General features: G+C 52.2%; 1 protein-coding gene across 3 annotated transcripts in view; it reads left to right on the top strand.

Moving 5' to 3' along the window:
* Positions 1-23: 23 nt before the first annotated feature.
* Positions 24-18,761, top strand: part of SLC25A42 (solute carrier family 25 member 42) — a 43,669-nt gene continuing 24,931 nt past the window's right edge. The window contains exons 1-2 of one of the 3 annotated variants that reach the window (XM_061421486.1): positions 24-109; positions 876-979. The gene's annotated coding sequence lies outside the window, so the exon portion shown is untranslated. Of the gene's footprint in view, positions 110-875; positions 980-2,506; positions 2,598-15,008; positions 15,990-18,761 lie in introns of those variants that run through there. The other 2 variants (XM_061421485.1, XM_061421487.1) reach the window with 2 other exon arrangements.

The raw sequence follows: 18,761 nt of genomic DNA, 5'->3' as shown, positions 1-18,761 counted from the left end.
ACTGAGCACCTCCAGGGCCACTGCCTGACCCTTGCCCCAGTTGGCAGTGTCCCTGGGGGTGCTGTGGGACTTTCCAGGAGCTTGCTGCCTCCCTCACAGGACCTAGCAGGTGGGCGCTGCAGCTGGGGACTTCTCCAGTACAAATACCTCCCTCTTTGCATGGCACACCATCCCCATAGTCGGTCTATGTCTACATTCCATCAGGTGCTATTTACAGAGAGGGAAACAGAGACCCTGAAAAGAACAGTTTATCCAGGCAACATTCAGCAAACACTTGCTGTGGCCAACATGTGGTTTGCTTCCATTCATTTTATTAATATTTCCATCAACCCTAGGAGCTAATTGAAGAAACTGAGGCAAGGGAATTTGAGGCACTTGTGGAAGGTCCTGTAGCTTGCAAGTCAAGTAAAGCAGGGGTTCAAACCCAGCCCCGGGCCCTCCCAGCAAGAAACACTTGTTGCACAAAGCTCAGTTTTCCCATCTGCAAAATGGGCATCATCACCCGCATCTGGAAGTCAGGTCATGAGATGGTGTTTGAGAAGTGTCTGGCTCAGGAAAGACCCAACACCCAGCAGGTGTTCAGCACGCAGCTTCCTCCTCTTCTCCAGAGGGCCAAATCGAGACCAGGGCCTGGAAGTTGCAGGAGAAGCAAACTACAATTGGGAGATGCCTGAGAAGAGGCTCAGGTGGGAATATGCTGGGAATATCAGGAGTCATATGGTAGGCCTAGGCTAGTGGCTCCCACTTGTGAGCCCCACACTGCTTCTTTACAGAGGCCCTTTGAGAAGTTATGGATTACGTACTTGGCAGGGGATTTGCACAGCCCTGAAATGTGAGCCACTTTCACAGCCTAGCTCAACCTTGTTCTCTCCCAGTCTTCCCTGGCTCTGAACTTGATCTCCACCAACCCCAGCCCACACCTAGAGGAAATAAGAGCCAGTATCTGGAACATTTGTAAACCTCTCTGCCCTGGCACTTGGTGAGTCAGAGAATGGGGTGGGCTCGGGAGAGGTGCCAATGACACAGCCTAGTATTGGACAGCAGCTGCTTCCCTATCTGCAAAGAATCCCATGACCCCACACCTCACAGAAAAGCTGGGGCTCGCAGGCCAGATGTAACCTGCAGAGGGGGTAAAGGCTTTCACTTGAAGGTCAAGCGGAGGGCTGGAATATAAGTTCTCCCAGAGGAGCAGTCCCAGAGAGGAAAGGTCAACGTGTAGGAATCATTGTCCCATGAGGAATCTGAGGGCCTTACTCAAGGTTGTGTCGTCCGTCAGCCAGTGGCTGGTCACTCAGGCCCCCAGTGGCTGAGCTCTCACACTGCCTTGAGAGCATTCTAAGTCGTTTCAGTCGTGTCAGACTCTGCAACCTTATGGACTATAGCCCGCCAGGTTCCTCTGCCTATGGGATTATCCCGGTAAGAATACTGGAGTGGATTCCCATGCCCTCCTCTAGGGGATCTTCCTGACCCAGGGATAGAACCCACATCTCTTATATCTCCTGCATTGGCAGGCAGGGTCTTTACCACCCCTTTTCCAAAAAGTAGGCTACTTTGAGCCTGCTGAAGTGCTGTGTGACCAGGGGCAAGGAGCTTGACCTCTCTGTGCTCTGGTTTCTGTACAATGGAGCCAATGGTCGCTTTGACCTCACGGGCTTGTGGTTAGGATTCGGTTTATTCACCAAAGGCTTAGCAGGGAGGTGGCCCGGATGTCATTTGATCCCTGGAAGAGAAAGCTTAAACTCGGAGAAATCAAACATTTTCAGAAAATCATAAAGTGCGTGAGTAGTATTCCACCTATTTCCACGTCTTCTCAGTACCCTGCGCTGCAGCTGAGTGACCTCCATTGAGTCTCTGTCTTCTCTGTATCATCTGCAGCGGAATAGTGGGTAGTGAGGAATTGAATTATTCACGAGTCCTCCGGCCGTGATGGCCAAGTTCACATCCTAAGTGGGAGGTCTTGCTTCTGCACTGGGTGGCCAGAGGGTCTGACTTCGCCACAGCCTCAGGAGACCCTGCGTGGGACGCTCGAGGCCACCTCCGGTCACCGCGTTCAGGGCCAAATTCTGCACTTTGCTCCAAGTCTTGTCCGGGAGCGCGGCCGACGACCCCTACGACTGGCCGCCGGCCTTGACAGTCTTTGCTTCTTAGCCAATCTCCGTCACCCTCCGGGCTACGCCCTCAGTTCCTCTAGCGCCAGTCGCGCAAGTTTTTTCGGAGCCCCGCCCTTGACCCCCAGCCATTGGCCATCAGGGCTGCCCGTCTTCCTCCGCGGCTCCAATCTTCGCCCGCCTCCGGGCCCCCGCCTCCCAGCACCTAGCGCCCAGCTGGACCACCCGGGGGCCCCATAGTCTCTCCCAATAGTCCCGCCTCCACCCCTCAGTGATTGGCTTCAGGGGCTGCTCGTCTGCTTCATTTCCACCAATATCCGCTGCCTCCAGGGATGGTTGGCCAGCACGCAGCCAATCGGAGTACGGCTTGGACCCCTCCCGCGGCGCGCGCGGAGGGTGCACGGGGCGGGGCTGTGGCGGGCTGGAGGTGGCTGCGGCGGCGGCGGCGGCGGCGGCGGCGGCAGCGGCGGTGGCGACACGTCCCAGCCGGTGAGGGGGCGAGGGGGGCGCGGGGCAGCGCAGGCGTCGAGGGGGCCCGCGCCTGTCGGGCCGACCTAGGGCGAGGCGCAGTCCTGTCATGGCCCCGGGGCGGGGGCGGACGAGGCGGGGCGTGACAGCAGCATCGCGGGGACGGGGAGAGGTTAAAGCCGACCCCCCGACCTCCACACCGCGCACCTGATGCCCCCTTGGGATCCCCACAGCCGTATCTGAGGCCCTCACCGACAGCCCACACATAGCTGACAGCACAGCCCTTCTCGTTGACATCTCCCGTCAGACACCTGAGTCTGTCCACCTCGCTGACATCCCTCACCCCCTGAGGCCGTGCCACCAGGTGCCTCGCACAGTTGACTCTGCACCCCTACGCGCACCTGTCTCTCTGACCCCCCCCCTTATATTCCTTCCCGCTCACACACCTGACACCGCGCCCCCAACCCTCGAACACCTCCTCCTCGCACATCGTCTGAGACCTTCCCTGACGATGCCCCCTACACCACAGGGCGTTCCTCTCCTCCTCTCGGCGCCACCACACCTGGGCCTGCACCCCCCACAGCGACGCCTGAGCCTGTGACCCCAAACTCACCATTCCCCACTCATGTCTCAACTTGTTCCGTTGCCTCACTGGCTTTTATCACACCCAAGTCTGTGCCCCTCTCACTGCCCCCATCTTAAGTCATCTGGGTCAGCGCCCTCAGGTACGTCCACCTGCACAGGTACACACCTGTCTCGTGCCCTTGGCAGTCCCTTGTGACTTGAACCCCCCAGTCCGTACCCACCTGTACTTTCTTCCACATGCACCTGTGTTTCTGCCCACTCTATAATCCAGGTTTTCCAACATTCACCCAAGCCTTGCTGTCTCAGGATCACGGCACCTTCCACCACCACCCTCTGAGAAAAAGCCCACCCAGATGTTATCTTTTCATTTATGATGGTCTGTTAAGTGATTTCCGGGCTTAGCATAATCCTATCAGCCAGACAAACTGGAATTATCTCCATTTCACCAGCAACGAACCTAAAGCGATTTGAACCGGAGTGGCATTGCCCACCTCTTCCTGAGCACTGAGCATTGCTGCTGACCCTTCTCTGTGGACCTCCCCAACTTGTGCCCATCTGTTGTGTTTATTTCTAAGGGACTGGTATGGAGGGGACCCCCACCCTCCCTGCAGCTGTTCCTCAGGAGTCATGACTTTGGCTGGGTCCGGAAAGGCTGAGCTGGAAAGGGCAGCCCCTGGTTGCTTTCTGAGCACGTGTCTCAGAGTCCAGGAGCTGCAGGGGGCGGGGGCACTGTTGCAGCTGGGCTTTAACACCTAGGGTGCCTCTGGCCCAGCTCGCAGTGTCGCCTGGTGGCGGGGATTGCCAGACTTTGGGACTCTGGCTCCAGCTCTTATAGACTGAGTCTCCTTGCTGACCCGGGAGAGCTCCTTGGGCCCTTGATGCTGATAAACCGAGGGAGTAACGAAACACTCTTCAGAATGAGAAGGCTAATGTTTCAGCTGCTTAGAGATAAACTGCAGAACTAGCCTGGCTTGGTGCTGGGGATAAAGATTTTTCTGGAACTTTTTAAGTTCCCTTGAGTGTGATTTACAAGTGTGCAGTGTGGAAGGAGGCTGGTGGCTTTATTGTTAAAAAAGCAATAACGTGCCATTTCCTGTAAGGCTTGCACAGTACTTCTTAACACCTACCCACCCCTCGCCCCCGTCTCTCCCTGGAAAGATGGTGCTGGAATGTTCTGAAGGGTCTTGTTCTAAAGCCAGTGGGGTTTTCTGTCCAAATTCAAACAGAGTCATTTAAAATGTGTGCGTGTGTGTGTATGTGTATCTGTAGATGTTGTATGTATTTGGTTATACACATGCACACATTTTATATGTATGTACATGCATGTATTATATATATATATACATATGCAAAGATATGAATAAACTGACAAGGTAATTGATCTACATGGTAAAAATAAATAAAATCAAGCAGTACGAAAGGAAACAAGAGTAAAAACCAGGCAGATCTCCCCATACCTGTACCCTATCCCCTTCTGGAGGGCCTCATTGTTAATAGTTTCTCCTATATAACAATGTTCCCTTCTAGAGGTGGTCTAAGAGCCCCTTTTAAACCACTGGTAAATTTGTATCAAATTGTATCAAAAGGGTGGGTGACTTTATAACCAGTTCCTTACTGATGGCTGTTTAAGTTGTCTCTCATATGTTGCTTTTTTATAAAATTTTTTTTTTTATTTATTTTTGCACGGGTCTTGGTTGCAGCTGTGTGCTGTGTTAGGTGCGGTATGTGGGATCTATTTCCCTGACCAGAGATCGAACCCAGTCCCCCTGCATTGGGAGAACTGGAATCTTAGTCACTGGACCACCAAGGAAGTCCCTCATATTTTGCTTTTGCAAACCAAACTGCAGTGAATAGATTGAGTCTTGCATGAGCAAATTCATAGTAAAAGTGTGCGGGGCTCCAGTCAAGCACAGACACTTCAAACTGTCTCTGTCTTCATGGAGTTTAACATCCAGCTGCAGCAACCTCCTAAGAGTGGCCAGGCCACAGGACACGTACATCTAAATGGTTAATGCTCCTCCGTGGAGGCTGTGCGGTCATCAGTATTCTCAGCTGTGGAGTTGGAATGCCCATTTCCTCCCCTGGCGGCCAGGGCGGTTATTGTCAAGCTCTGGTCTCTCCAATCTTTCTATCCGTCCCTTTTTGAGGTGTTCCTGCCCGTAGTGGGTGGTGATTAAACATTAGATTTGTTTCTCTTCTAAAGTCTAAAGTTCCGTCCAAAAAAATATTTGAGTCCCTCCTCTGCAGGGCTCTGAAGGTAACTATAGTGGTTGGCAGTGGGAGAGGCGGTCCTTTCTAGAGAAAGATGCAGGCACTGCCTGGAGTCCCAGGATGGCAGGTCGGAAATATTGACTGTTGCTTTCTTTTTTTTTTTTTTTTTTTGACACTTGGATCCAGCAAAAGAATGAAGGTGTCAGATGAGGCTGACACAAGTCACAGATGTTAAATCTATTTGGGAAGTTGTCTTGAGACTTTCTTGCGTTGTCAGTGATTTCCCACTATTGGCACCAGGTGGAGGGCGTCATCAGCCCAAGGGCAGGCCTTTTCACATTTGTCATCCCGTACTTTAGTCTTCTTTTTTGGCACTTAGACATTAGAGGAATATTGAGTTGATTGGAGCCGTTAGCTTATTTGGGTTTTGCAAGCCAGCTCTTTTAAAAAATGCATTGTATTTTTTATTTTAAATGTGAACTACTTCTTAGTAATAATAGTACATAATGTGCACATGAAAAGAAAGAAGGTAGAAAGAATAAGGAAACCAACACCCAGTTTAAAAAGTAGAATGTTGCCCCAGCGGCCCCTCCCTGGTCCCTGTGCTATTTTTAAAATATGCTTGTCAACGTTTGTTTTCTTCACTGAATACCTTTTGCTGCAGCTGAGAGCTTAGGTTACAGGGTCTCAACGGCGATCAGGAGAAGCCAGGCTTTCTGTTGAAGCTTGGCCATCAGGGCAACCTATGGGATACAAAGAGAGGTGCGATGACCTCAGGGCCGTGGGCAGGTCACTAGCCAAGGCACAGTATGCACTCGGGAGGCTCGGAGTCCTGCTGTATTCGTTTCCGGAACTGCCATAACAGATAACCCCAAACTGGACAGCATGAGACGACGGAAGTTTCTTCTGTCACTGTTGTGGAGTTCAGAACTCCAAAATCAAGGGATTGGCAGGTGCTGTGGACTGAATGTTTGTGTCTCTCCTAAAATTCATATGTTGAAACTTAATCCCCCATGTGATGGTATTAGGAGATGGGCCTTAGGGAGATGATTCTGTTATGAGAGTGGAGCCCCCACGAGTGGGATTAATGGCCTTCTAAAAGAGCCCCAAGAGAACTCTCCTGCCCCGTCTGCTCTGTGAGGATGCAGAGAGGTGGACTTCTGTGAACCAGAAAGAGAATCTGAACAGACACCAAATCTGCTGGCACTTCTCAGCCTCACGTTTCTGTTTACAAGCCACCCAGCCTACGATGTTTTATCACAGCAGCCAGAACTGACTAAGACAGCAGGCTTGTATCCTACCTGGACCCTGAGGGAGACCCTTTGCTTGCCTCTGACGGCTGCCAGCAGTCCTTGAGTTCCTCAACTTGCAGCTCTAGCACCCTAATCTCCATCTCTGTCTTCTGAAGATTTATTTTTTAATTAAAAAAATTAATATTTATTTATTTGTCTGTGCTGGGTCCTACCTGCGGCACGCGGGATCTCCGGTCTTCGTGATGGCACACAGAATCTTTAGTTGGGGCATGAGGGAATCTTTTAGTTTCGGCATGTGGGATCTAGTTCCCCAGCCGGAGACTGAACCCGGGCCCCGCACATTGGGAGTGCAGTCTTAGCCCCTGGACCACCGGAAAGTCCCTTCCCCTGTCTTCACGTGACCTTCTTCCCTGTATGTGTATCCTCCTTTAAGGACAGCCATCATTGGATGTAGGGTCCACCAAATCCAAGATGACTCATCTTGGTATCCTTAGCTAATTACACCTGAAAGACCCTATTCTATTTTTTTTTTTTTTATTCTTCCAATTTTATTTTATTTTTAAACTTTACATAATTGTATTAGTTTTGCCAAATATCAAAATGAATCCACCACAGGTATACATGTGTTCCCCATCCCGAACCCTCCTCCCTCCTCCCTCCCCATACCATCCCTCTGGGCCGTCCCAGTGCACCAGCCCCAAGCATCCAGCATCGTGCATCGAACCTGGACTGGCAACTCGTTTCCTACATGATATTTTACATGTTTCATTGCCATTCTCCCAAATCTTCCCACCCTCTCCCTCTCCCACAGAGTCCATAAGACTGTTCTATACATCAGTGTCTCTTTTGCTGTCTCGTACACCGGGTTATTGTACCATCTTTCTAAATTCCATATATATGCGTTAGTATACTGTATTTATGTTTTTCCTTCTGGCTTACTTCACTCTGTATAATAGGCTCCAGTTTCATCCACCTCATTAGAACTGATTCAAATGTATTCTTTTTAATGGCTGAGTAATACTCCATTGTGTATATGTACCACAGCTTTCTTATCCATTCATCTGCTGATGGACATCTAGGTTGCTTCCATGTCTTGGCTATTATAAACAGAGCTGCGATGAACATTGGGGTACACGTGTCTCTTTCCCTTCTGGTTTCCTCAGTGTGTATGCCCAGCAGTGGGGTTGCTGGATCATAAGGCAGTTCTATTTCCAGTTTTTTAAGGAATCTCCACACTGTTCTCTATAGTGGCTGTACTAGTTTGCATTCCCACCAACAGTGTAAGAGGGTTCCCTTTTCTCCACACCCTCTCCAGCATTTATTGCTTGTAGACTTTTGGATCGCAGCCATTCTGACTGGTGTGAAATGGTACCTCATAGTGGTTTTGATTTGCATTTCTCTGATAATGAGTGATGTTGAGCATCTTTTCATGTGTTTGTTAGCCATCTGTATGGAAAGACCCTATTCTAAATGAGGTTACTTCCTGAGGTCCTGGGTAGACGCGAACTTCAGGAGACCTCATTTAACCCCTATAGCTACAGAGCCAACATTCCTGCCAGGACATTATTGAAGGAGGTGCTCGTCCAGCAGCCTCTGCTGCTTCAGACAAGATGGGCCGGCAGGGTCAGAACACACTTCTTAGGCCCTCCAGGTGGCCCGTGTGCACAGTCCCGCGGCTCCCTCACTCACCTGCTTCCCTGCTGGAAGATGGGAGCACCTGCTCGGTGCTAGCAAGGACCCAGACATGTGAACAGATGTCTTCATTTTGCTCTTTGCCACTCCTTGGCATGTGCTTACCTACGGAGTCTGGTCTGGATCATCTCAGTTTTACAGAAGGGTGACCAAGGCGTCAGGGGACCTTGGTCCAAAGATACATAGGGAAAACGTGGGAAAGCTAAGGCAGACCTAGGTTGTCCTGAATCCAGGTCCTGTCCTCCTTCAAACCAGTCACCCATAGCACTGTGCTTCCTGCCACTGTTAGAATCTGGTATTTATACAATGTCCTGGAATGCCACCACCGGCACAGCTTCCAGGAGTGGAACAGACCTGAAGCCTTACAGCACAGCTTTTCTATCATCTGTAAATATCTGTGTGCCAGGGAGAGGGACAGGTGTGGGGGAGGCAGAAATACCAGCTCAGAAGGGTGTGGGCCATGGGAGTGGCTCAGACATACCCCCAAGGAACTGGGGCACTGTATCTGATGGGTCCTGAGCAGAGGCTGGGGGTGCTAATTCAGGAGCTCCCAGGGACCTAAAAGCCAGCAAGGAGTTAGCGAGGTGACAGAGCATTATGAGCAGAGGAAACAAGCAAACCTGAATATGGCAGGACCCAAGAGAAGGCCGGGCCAGGGAACACGCGAGGGTCCTGAGAGGGGATTGGGTTGAAGGACCTGGTCCGTGATGAGAGACACAGGAGAGGTCTTGCATTGAGGCTAGGCCACTGTGGACAGGCTGATCAGCAGACCCTCTGACCACCTGTACCTCCCCGACTATGAGATGAGGACCAGAATGGAAGACCTGCCTTGGAAGTTTCGAGACTTCCAAGATGGAAATGTGCCAGGACAGAGCTCCGAACGGATGTCAGAGCCATTGCTCTGTCTCCAAGTGGTGTACCTTTGCCATGGTACGAGTTAAGAAAGTCAATATGTACATTTCATTAGGTATTAATTAGCCACGCTGACCCACGACCTGCCTGGTCTACAATGTCAACACAGCTAATCTCACCCTCACCCTGTCTAAAGAGCTGATTCCTAGGTCACACTCAGTGACTCTGATTCATGTCTCGGGGCAAGAGCCCTGCACGAATGTCACCAGAGATTCTGGGACAGGCGCTCCTGGGGGTTTAGTTGAAATGCTGCCCTCCCCTCCCCTACTTTGGGCAGGTCTCTGCAACCATGAGAAGGGAGGGGATGGGGTGGAGTATATGGCTTATAGCCTTGCTGGTCACACCTTAGCCAGTGACTAGTCTAGCCTCCCATTAGTGATGAGGTGCCTAAGAGCCAGACTTTGAAGAACAGACAGTTTGGGGCCTATGAGCCCCATTTTTTGGCCCTACCACATGGCATGTGGGATCTTAGTTCCCCAACCAGGGATTGATTGCCCCCTGCAGTGGAAGAGTGGAAGCTTAGAGTCTTAACCACTGGACCACCAGGGAAGTCCCCCAGGGCGCCTCTTTGATCAGTCAGAGCCAAATGTTGACCAGCCCTGAATGTCCGAGTCGGAGGTTGCCCTGCTGACTCTGAGCAGCTGTGCTGGTAGCATGGTCCCATGGCCGAGGGCTTAGTGAGAGCAGGAGCTTCCTAAACTGCCATCATTTAATGGACAGTGGGGCGCCACTCTCCAGATTTTAACACTTTGAGGAGATGAACCTGCGGGAGACAGAGTCGAGGGTCGGATGCCACAGACTGATGCTCAGCCCTCTGGGAAGCCCCAGCATGGAAGTGTGTGGGTACATGGTGAGGCATGGGAGCTGGGGAGGCCTGCTTGATAGAACCGGGTGACCTTAGCCCCTGTCTGACGCCTCATTAGGGAGCATGCTACCCCAGAGACCTGCTTGGGCAACCCCAGCCTCAGAAGATAGTGACAGAGGAGGAAAATGAGGCCAAGGAGGTTTAATAACATGTCCAAGGTCACACACTAGACTCCATCCTCCCACAATACCAGTTCAGCACGGCAAGGAGCCTGGGCATGCTCCCACCCGGGGAACAAGGCAGACAGTGATAGAAAAGGGGTGTTCATGCTGCTGGCGCATGATACACTGTCTTCACAGTGGCTTCAGGTCCACACCTCTGGCTTTCTGCTAGGCACTGCCACTAAGTGTGACCCAGGTTCTTGCCTTCCAGGGTCCCCGGGCTAGTGGGGAAGGGGTGTGGAAAACAACCCCTCCCAGCACAGCAGAGAACCACGGAGTGCTCAGTCCAGGCAGAGCAGCTAACCTTGGGAAGGTGAGACCAGGATATTTAGGATGGGCTTTGAAGGATGCAGAGGAGTTTGCCAGGCGTAGGAGTAGGATGGAGAACACGGCCAAAGCGAAATCAATTCACTCATCCAGTAAATAATTGAGTAGGTGCAATTGAGTAGCCCTGTGCTGGGCTCCGTGTGTCAGGAACACACGGCTTTGGGGTTAAGATTTTACACAAGTGCAGCCTCTTAGCAGAGGAGCATGAAGACCATTAAATGTCTCAGTTTGTTTTAGGTTACTTCACACACCACTGACCACAGGCGTTGGCAGCACTGTCTGCCAGGACCAAGGACAGTGATTGCCCATAGAACGTTCTGGGTCTTTCAGGACATGGGTGTCTGACCTGTAGAGACAGCAGCACAGGGTTGCAGTGACCGGAGTTGGTCTGCAGTACATGCACTGGAGGGCACGTGCAGCAGGGAGAAGGAGCAGGCAGCAGCCAGCTGGGCAGAGTTAACAGGGAAAGGCCTTACGTAAGATGCCTCCCCTCACTTAGGCCCATTAACTGGAAGAGGAAACAGCCTTTATCAACAGGCAGATAGGATGTTAATAGGCTTCCCTTTGCCAAGAGATTACGGGGTCTGTGCCACAGCTGCTGGGAACTCCATCTCCCGAGAAACTGCACCCCCCCCCGTTTGTGTAAACACTTACCTCGTCCTACGGGGGGTCACCCAACTGTGGGTGACCCTGCAACACGCTGGCATGCCTGGTGGCCCTGCTCAGGGAGCTGCCTGTGAGTGTGTGTGTGTGTCTGTCCGTGAGTGTGTGTAAGGACGGCCTCGGATGTGGAGTGGCTGCAGCGTGGTGCCCGTAGGACGGGCCGTCTGAGGCCCTGGGGCCCAGGCTCGTGTTTCTTTGCGTGTTTAGCGGCCTCCTCCTGGCTCTGATGGCCATAGTTGCGGTGCACAAGCTCGTCACTGCTGCAGCTGGGCTCTCTCTAGTTGCAGCATCAGGGGCTCCTTTCTGGTTATGGTGCGCGGGCTTCTCATCGCCATGGCTTCTGTTGTGGGCTCAGTACTTGCGGCTCAAGGGTTTGGCTGTCCCAAGGCATGTGGAATCTTCCCAGACTGGGAATCGAACTTGTGTCCCCTGCTTTGGCGGGCGTATTCTTAACCACTGGACCACCAGGGAAGTCTGAGGTTCATGTTTCTTAGATAGTGCTGTTCAGTAAGTTGTGTTGCTGCATGGTGTCCCCTGCCCCCATCCCCACTTCACTTTAACTTTTGTTTACTGAGTGGTGTAGAAATAGCAGGTGAGAAGATAACCACTTGGGTTTTTGCTTTTTAAAAGGTATTTATTTGGCCGTGCTGGGTCTTAGCTGTGGCATGTGGGATCTAGTTCTCTAACCAGGGATTGAATTCAGGCCCCCTGCCTTGGGAATAGAGTCTTAGCCACTGGACCCACTGGGGACGTCCCAATAAACACTTGTTATTTGGGGAAAAAAACCCCATCCCAAACTGGGTGAACTGAAAACGGGCTTTGTGGGCTCCAGGGAGAAGAAGTCCAGGTGCTTCCTGTACCTTCCAGATTCTTTTGGCCTGCTGGGTGCCAGGACACCCCAAGTCTGCTGGTGTCTGCCTCCCCCTCCTGACCTTGGCTCTGTGTTGACTGCCCTTGGCCTAACTTCCCCTCCTTGGAGAAAAAGGACTTATCTAGCACAGGAGGCTCCCTCAAAAGTCTCAGCTTTGATTCCAGCACTCCAAACCCAGGAAAGTGAGCTCTCATGACCTGAGCAGGGTCACCCAAGTCACCCTGGAGTCAAGGGGAGGGTCAGCGTCCCCTTCTCCAAAGAGATAGAGGGTGGAGTAGGTGGCTACCAGGGTGCAGTCTCCAGGAGAGGTCTGGTCGTCCACAGCATGCGTGGCCCACCTTGCAGGAGCTTAAGCATCTCCTCCAGACTGTCAGTTATTTTCAAAGTCATCTGAGGTATTTCCTCTGCAGGCGGGGAGGGGAATGAGCAGCAGCAAGCAGTGCATGTCACCCCCCGTGCCCCAGATGCCACCAGAGAACCCTGGGAGTTAGGAACATGACTCTCAAGCTCAGACTCACTTGGCCTGGGAGGGGCCAAGAAGGTTTCTGTTTTGTTTTATGGTTTTAAAGTCTTTTATTGCACTGTAATTTACACACAGTAGAGTGAATAACCCATAAATGTACAGCTCAGGAATTATTACGTCCATTCACACGTGAAACCTGATCAAGATACAGAGCCTTTCAAGACCCCCAGCTGACCTCTCCACACCCCTTTCTTGTCTGACCCGCCAAAGGTAACCCCATCTGATCCGAACATCACAGGTGCATCTTGTCTGTGCTTGAATTTCTTGTTTAATTGTGTTAAGATATATACAACAAAATAAATAAGGCTTCCCAGGTGGCTCAGGGGTAATCCTCCCACCAATGCAGGAGATGCTGGTTCAATCCCTGGGTCAGGAAGATCCGCTGGAGGAGGAAATAGCAACCCACTCTAGTATTCTTACCTGGAAAATTCCATGAACAGAGGAGCCTTGCAGGCTACAGTCCATGGGGTCACAAGGAGTCAGACACAACTGAGCATTCATACACACTCAACATAAAATATACCATCTTAACGTTTTTTAGTGTACAGTTCAGTAGCATTAAGTACATTCACACTGTTGTGCAACCGAAACCACCATCCGTCTCTAGAACTTTCCCGTCTTCCCAGACTGAAACTCTATCCCCTTTAGACACTAACCGCCCTCTCCCCCAGCCCTTGTGTCTGCGCTGAGTCTCTTTGGTTGTGTCCGACTCTTTGTGACCCTGTGAGCTGTAACCCGCCAGGCTCCTCTGTCCACGGGATTCTCCAGGCAAGAACACTGGAGTGGGTTGCCATGCCCCACCCTCTCCATGGTGGCGCTTCCCCAGAGCATGTACATGGCAACCACCCAGTTAATCCGACTCAAAATAACCTAGTAGGGGAGGGGAGGATCACAAAAAACTGTGGGAAATTCTGAAAAAGATGGGAATACCAGACCACCTTAGCTGTCTCCTGAGAAACCTGTATGCAGCTCAAGAAGCAACAGTCAGAACCGGACATGGGACAATGCCTATTTCCAAATTGGGAAAGGAGTACGTCAAGGCTGTATATTGTCACCCTGCTTATTTAAGTTATATGTAGAGTACATTGTGCAAAATGCAGGGCTGGATGAAGCACAAGCTAGACTCAAGATTGCCAGGAGAAATATCAATAACCTCAGATATGCTGATGACACCACTCTTATAGCAGAAAGCAAAGAGGAACCAAAGAGCCCCTTGATGAAAGTGAAAGAGGAGAGTGAAAAAGCTGGCTTGAAACTCAACATGCAAAAAACTAAAATCATGGCATCAGGTTCGAACACTTCATGGCAAATAGATAGGGAAACAATGGAAACAGTGACAGACTTTATTTTGAGGGGACTCCAAAATCATTGTAGATGGTGACTGCAGCCATGAAATTAACAGACACTTGCTCCTTGGAAGAAAGGCTATGACCAACCTAGACGGCATATTAAAAAGCAGAGACATTACTTTGCTGACAAAGGTCCATTAGTCAAAGCTATGGTTTTTCCAGTAGTCATGTATGCATGTGAGAGTTGGACCATAAAGAAAGCTGAGCGCTGAAGAATTGATGCTTTTGAGCTGTGGTGTTGGAGAAGACTCTTGAGAGTCCATCGGACTGCAAGGAGATCAAACCAGTCAATCCTAAAGGAAATGAATTTTAAACATTCATTGGAAGGACAGATGCTGAAGCTGAAGCTCCAATACTTTGGCCACTGGATGCAAAGAGCTGACTCATTGGAAAAGACCCTGATGCTGGGAAGGATTGAAGGCAGGAGGAGAAGGGGACAACAGAGGATGAGATGATTGGATGGCATCACCAACTCGATGGACATGAGTTTGAGCAAGCTCCGGAAGTTGGTGATGGACAGGGAAGCCTGGCGTGCTGCAGTCTATGGGGTCACAAAGAGTCAGACGCGACTGAACTGAAGGGAGAAGAGGGTTGGTGAGGAAAGGGAGCCTGAAGTGTGACCAGGCTCCTACCACCCTGGAAGGGCACTGGAAGCGCTTCTCTGATGGATCAGAGAAGGGCCTCCCAGGGCAGATGGAGTGGAGGGCTATTTAGTGTGCTGTTTTAAATTTTGTTTCTTTGTTTTTGCTGCACCGAGTCTTCGTCGCTGTGTGTGGGCTTTCTCTGATTGCGTGGGTGGGGGCTACTCTTAGGAGCAGTGTGCAGGCTTCTCACCCGGGTGTCTTGCTGCAGAGCACAGGCTCTAGGCGCACAGGCTTATCTGCTCCGCAGCACGTGGGCTCTTCCTGGGCCAGGAACTGGACCTGCGTCCCTTGCATTGGCAGGCAGATTCTTATCCGCTGTGCCACCAGGGAAGGACCGGCTGGGTTTGTGTGTGTGTGTGTGTGTGTGTGTGTGTGTGAAGGACACATGACTTAAAATTTACCATTTTACCTTTTGTTCCTTTGGTTTTGGGGCCGTTCTTCACAGCATGCAGGCTCGTAGCTCCCTGACCAGGGATTGAAGCCGTGCCTTCCGCAGTGGGATCTCAGAGTCCTATCCACTGGAGCGATAGGGAGTTCTCCCACTCCACCCAGTTCAGTGGCGCATAGTGCAGTCCCAGCGCTGTGCTACTGCCGCTTCAAAAGAACCTCGTTACCTCCTGAAGAGGAAGCCTGTCCCCTTGCCCCCAGCCTCGACAACCTCCAGCCTGCTTTCTGTGCCTGGGGACCTGCGTGCTGTGGACACTTGATGTATCCGTGTGGAGTCTCGTAACACCTGGCCCTTTGTGTCTGCCCTCTTGCTCTTGGCACAAGGTTTTCAAGGTTCGTTCGTGTTGTAGCTCATGTCAGTGCTTCATTCTTTTTTTACCCCAGAGGAATTCATTCCTTTTTATGGCTGAGTAATAATAATTTAGCGATTGCAACTAGTGCTGCTCTGAACACGGGGTGCGAGGATTTGCTTGAATTTCTGTTTTCAGCTCTTCAGAGTGGGAGTAGAGTCTTGGGGTCACATGGTAACTCTGTGTTCAAGTAGCTGGGGAGCCTCCAGACTGATTTCCATAGCCACAGCCCTATTGCACATTCTGGAACAGGAGGATTCCAGGTCCTTGCGGCAAGTTCGGGCAGACCTCAGCAGGATGAAGTCGGGGGAACGTGGTTCTCTTGTGTTCCGGCTCACTCACCCCAGGCTTGGCCAAGCCCAGCTCACAGGTCAGAGAGCCCAGGCCCCCAGGCATTAAGGCACTGCCCAAGGGCGTGCACCGGGCGAGGGCCGGAACCAGCTTTGGACCCAGGACTCTCCCTTCCCAGTTATACTTCCCTGACAGGTGGCAGAGGGGAGGCCGAGCACCGACCCTGGAAGGAACCACAGGAGTGACCATTCCAGCCAGCCTGGGTCAGGGTGAGTGGCGAGGCAGAGGGTGGTGGGGAGCGGGAGAGAGGAGGCAGCACCCCCAGACAGGACTGATGCTAGATGATTTCCAGTGCAAATCCACTGTGTTTTTAAAAACATTTATTTGTTTGTCTGCACTGGGTCTCAGCTACGGCCTGTGGGCTCAGTAGTTCCAGCGCGCAGGCTTAGTTGTCACGGCACGTGGAATCTTAGTTCCCAGACCAGGCATCAGACCTGTGTTCCCTGCATTGAAAAGCTGATTCTTAGCCACCAAACCAGCAGGGAAGTCCCCCACTGGGTCTATTTTTTAATTAAACTTAGATTTATTATATGTTTTGCCCTCATATCCTCCCCAGTGCTGTACTGGGACCACAAGATAGGACCAGAAGTCTTGGCAGTCTCTTCTCAATTGGGGAGCTCAGGGTCGGGGGTGGGCAAGAATCTGCCAAGGGTGGAGCCCTTGAAACAAGGGCCACCTGCCCTGCTGGCCTCCCTGCCCCCACATTGGCCCCTCCCAGGCCGCCTCGTCCCAGAAAACAAGCCCACCACTCCGGGGTCTCAGAGAGGACATGGGCAGGTTCCTGGGTCCCCCCAACCTCCCTCCGTCGGACCCTGTCCTGTCTGAGTGACCCCACGGGCAGCCTCTCTAGGCCTCCTTAGCCTGTCCCCGGCTTCCCCGCTGCCCATACAGATCCACAGGCTCTGCTCTCTCTGGCTGGCTCATTCCTGCCCGGAGGCCTTTTGCACACCCTGACTCACTGTTGGAATGCAGCTCCTGCCAACCCCTCTACCCTCAACCCTGTCTATTCTAGCGTCAGCTCCAGCATCCCCTCAGGAGGCCAGCTTGGCCACCCAGGCTTGAATCTGGGTCCCCATCTCCCCGTTCAATTCCTTCCTGGGGTGTGATGGTTCAGCTCTCTGAACTGTCTTGCTTGCTTCTGCGTGAGGGCACATGCCAGTTTGCTGCCATGCCCCCAGGGCCCAGCAGGGCCTGGCACGAGGAGGCTGTGGGCACCTACCAGCCTCCCCGGGGCAGCCACTGGGCTGCAGGCAGCCCTGGCCGTTGTGGTTTTCTCTTCGTCTTATGCTGACCTGGAGTCGCTCTCCTGTGGCTCTGTGCACCGTCCCCCAGGGCCACTGCCCAGCATCTTGCGACAGTCTGTCAGTTTCTCATGGCCGCAGTAGCACACTGCCACACACACGGAGACTGAAAGCCACACAAGCTCAGGATCCTTTGGTTCCGGGGGTCAGACGTCTAAAATGGGTCTGCAGGGCTGGAGATTCCAGAAGAAAGTCTGTTTTCCTTGCCTTTTTCGGCTCCCGAAGGCCATCTGTGTGCTCCTGACAATGGTCCCTTCTACCGCCTTCAAGGCCAGGGTAGCATCTTCAGATCTTTCTGAGATCTGCCTCCATCATCACCTCTCCTTCTCTGACCTTCCTGCCTCCCTCCCTCTCTCTCTTTTTCTCCATTTACTTGGTGGTGCTGGGTCTCAGATGTGGCACGCAGGATCTTCTTTGCTGTGTGTGAGCTCCTAGTTGCAGCATGTGGGATCAGGCTCCCTGACCAGGGATTGAACCCGGGCCTCCTGCATTGGGAGCATGAAGTCTTAACCACTGGACTAGCAGGGAAATACCTTTCTCTCTTAAGGACTTGTGATGCCATTAGGGCCATCCTGATATCCAAGACAGTTTTTCTATCCCAAGTTCCTTAATTTGATCACACCTTCAAACTTCCTTTTGCCATGTAAGGTGACATCCACAGGTCCCAGGGAGTTAGGACAGATGTCTTTAGGGGCCACCACTCAGCTTACCACAGCCCTTTAAATATTGGACCAGAGTGGTCCTTATGGCTCCTTTTTCCAGGACCATTACCCCAAATGTCAGGATAAGAGGGTTCCAGGCCATTTGGTCCCTGCTCACAAGCCTCGCACCCTGGCCCTGCCTGGTGGCACCACTCCCCCTGTCTGAGGTCCTCTTACCCAGAGTGAAGGAGTGAATTCCCCTCAGTTCCCACTCCCCAGGTGCTGGGGGCAGGGGGTGGCTGGCAGCCTTCAGAGGGTTGTCTGCAGAGCAGCAGCACCTGGCCCTGGGAGCAGGCACCCTGCCCTGCCTCTCCCCACATCTATGTGCACAGACAGGTTTGAGCCCTGTAGGCGCACACCGATGTTTGTTCCTTGCACACTCCCAGTTTTGACTGCTGCAGCTGCTGGAACCTTTTGGACCACTGTTTCATCGTCCTCGGGGTCTCCCTCCCCAGACCTGCCCCTCCACCTCCAATGGATGGGAAACAGCTCAGTCCGCACAGCACGTGCTAGAAGAGTGAAGCAGTAAGTAAGTAACAGAGCGCTGCTTTAGCCCCAGGATAAACCGATCTGAGTAAATGGCCGAATAAGCAAATAAACACGGGCCTGCCAGTGGCACTGGTGGTGCAGAACCAGCTGCCAGTGTAGGAGACAAGAGGGGCTCGGGTTCGATCCCGGGTCGGGAAGGCCCCCGAGAAGGCAGTGGCACCCCACTCCAGTACTCTTGCCTGGAGAGTCCCATGGAGGGACGAGCCATGGGGTCGCAAAGAGTTGGACACAACTGAAACAGTTTAGCATGCAGGTAGATAAGGGGGGTGGGGAGACCGCTGTTCTGGAAGAATTCTGAGTTGTGTATGTATATATCCTCCCCTCTCAACCTCTTGCTTAAATTCCCTCTTCCACCCCACCTCTTGCCCATAGTGGGCTGGTTCCAAAGAGAAGAGTCTAGAAAGGGGAAAAGGATCACTAGATGGGGGTT

Source organism: Bos javanicus, chromosome 7 (genome assembly GCF_032452875.1).
Source record: "Bos javanicus breed banteng chromosome 7, ARS-OSU_banteng_1.0, whole genome shotgun sequence".
Lineage (NCBI taxonomy): Eukaryota > Metazoa > Chordata > Mammalia > Artiodactyla > Bovidae > Bos > Bos javanicus.
This window is presented reverse-complemented; position numbering and strand designations above follow the sequence as displayed.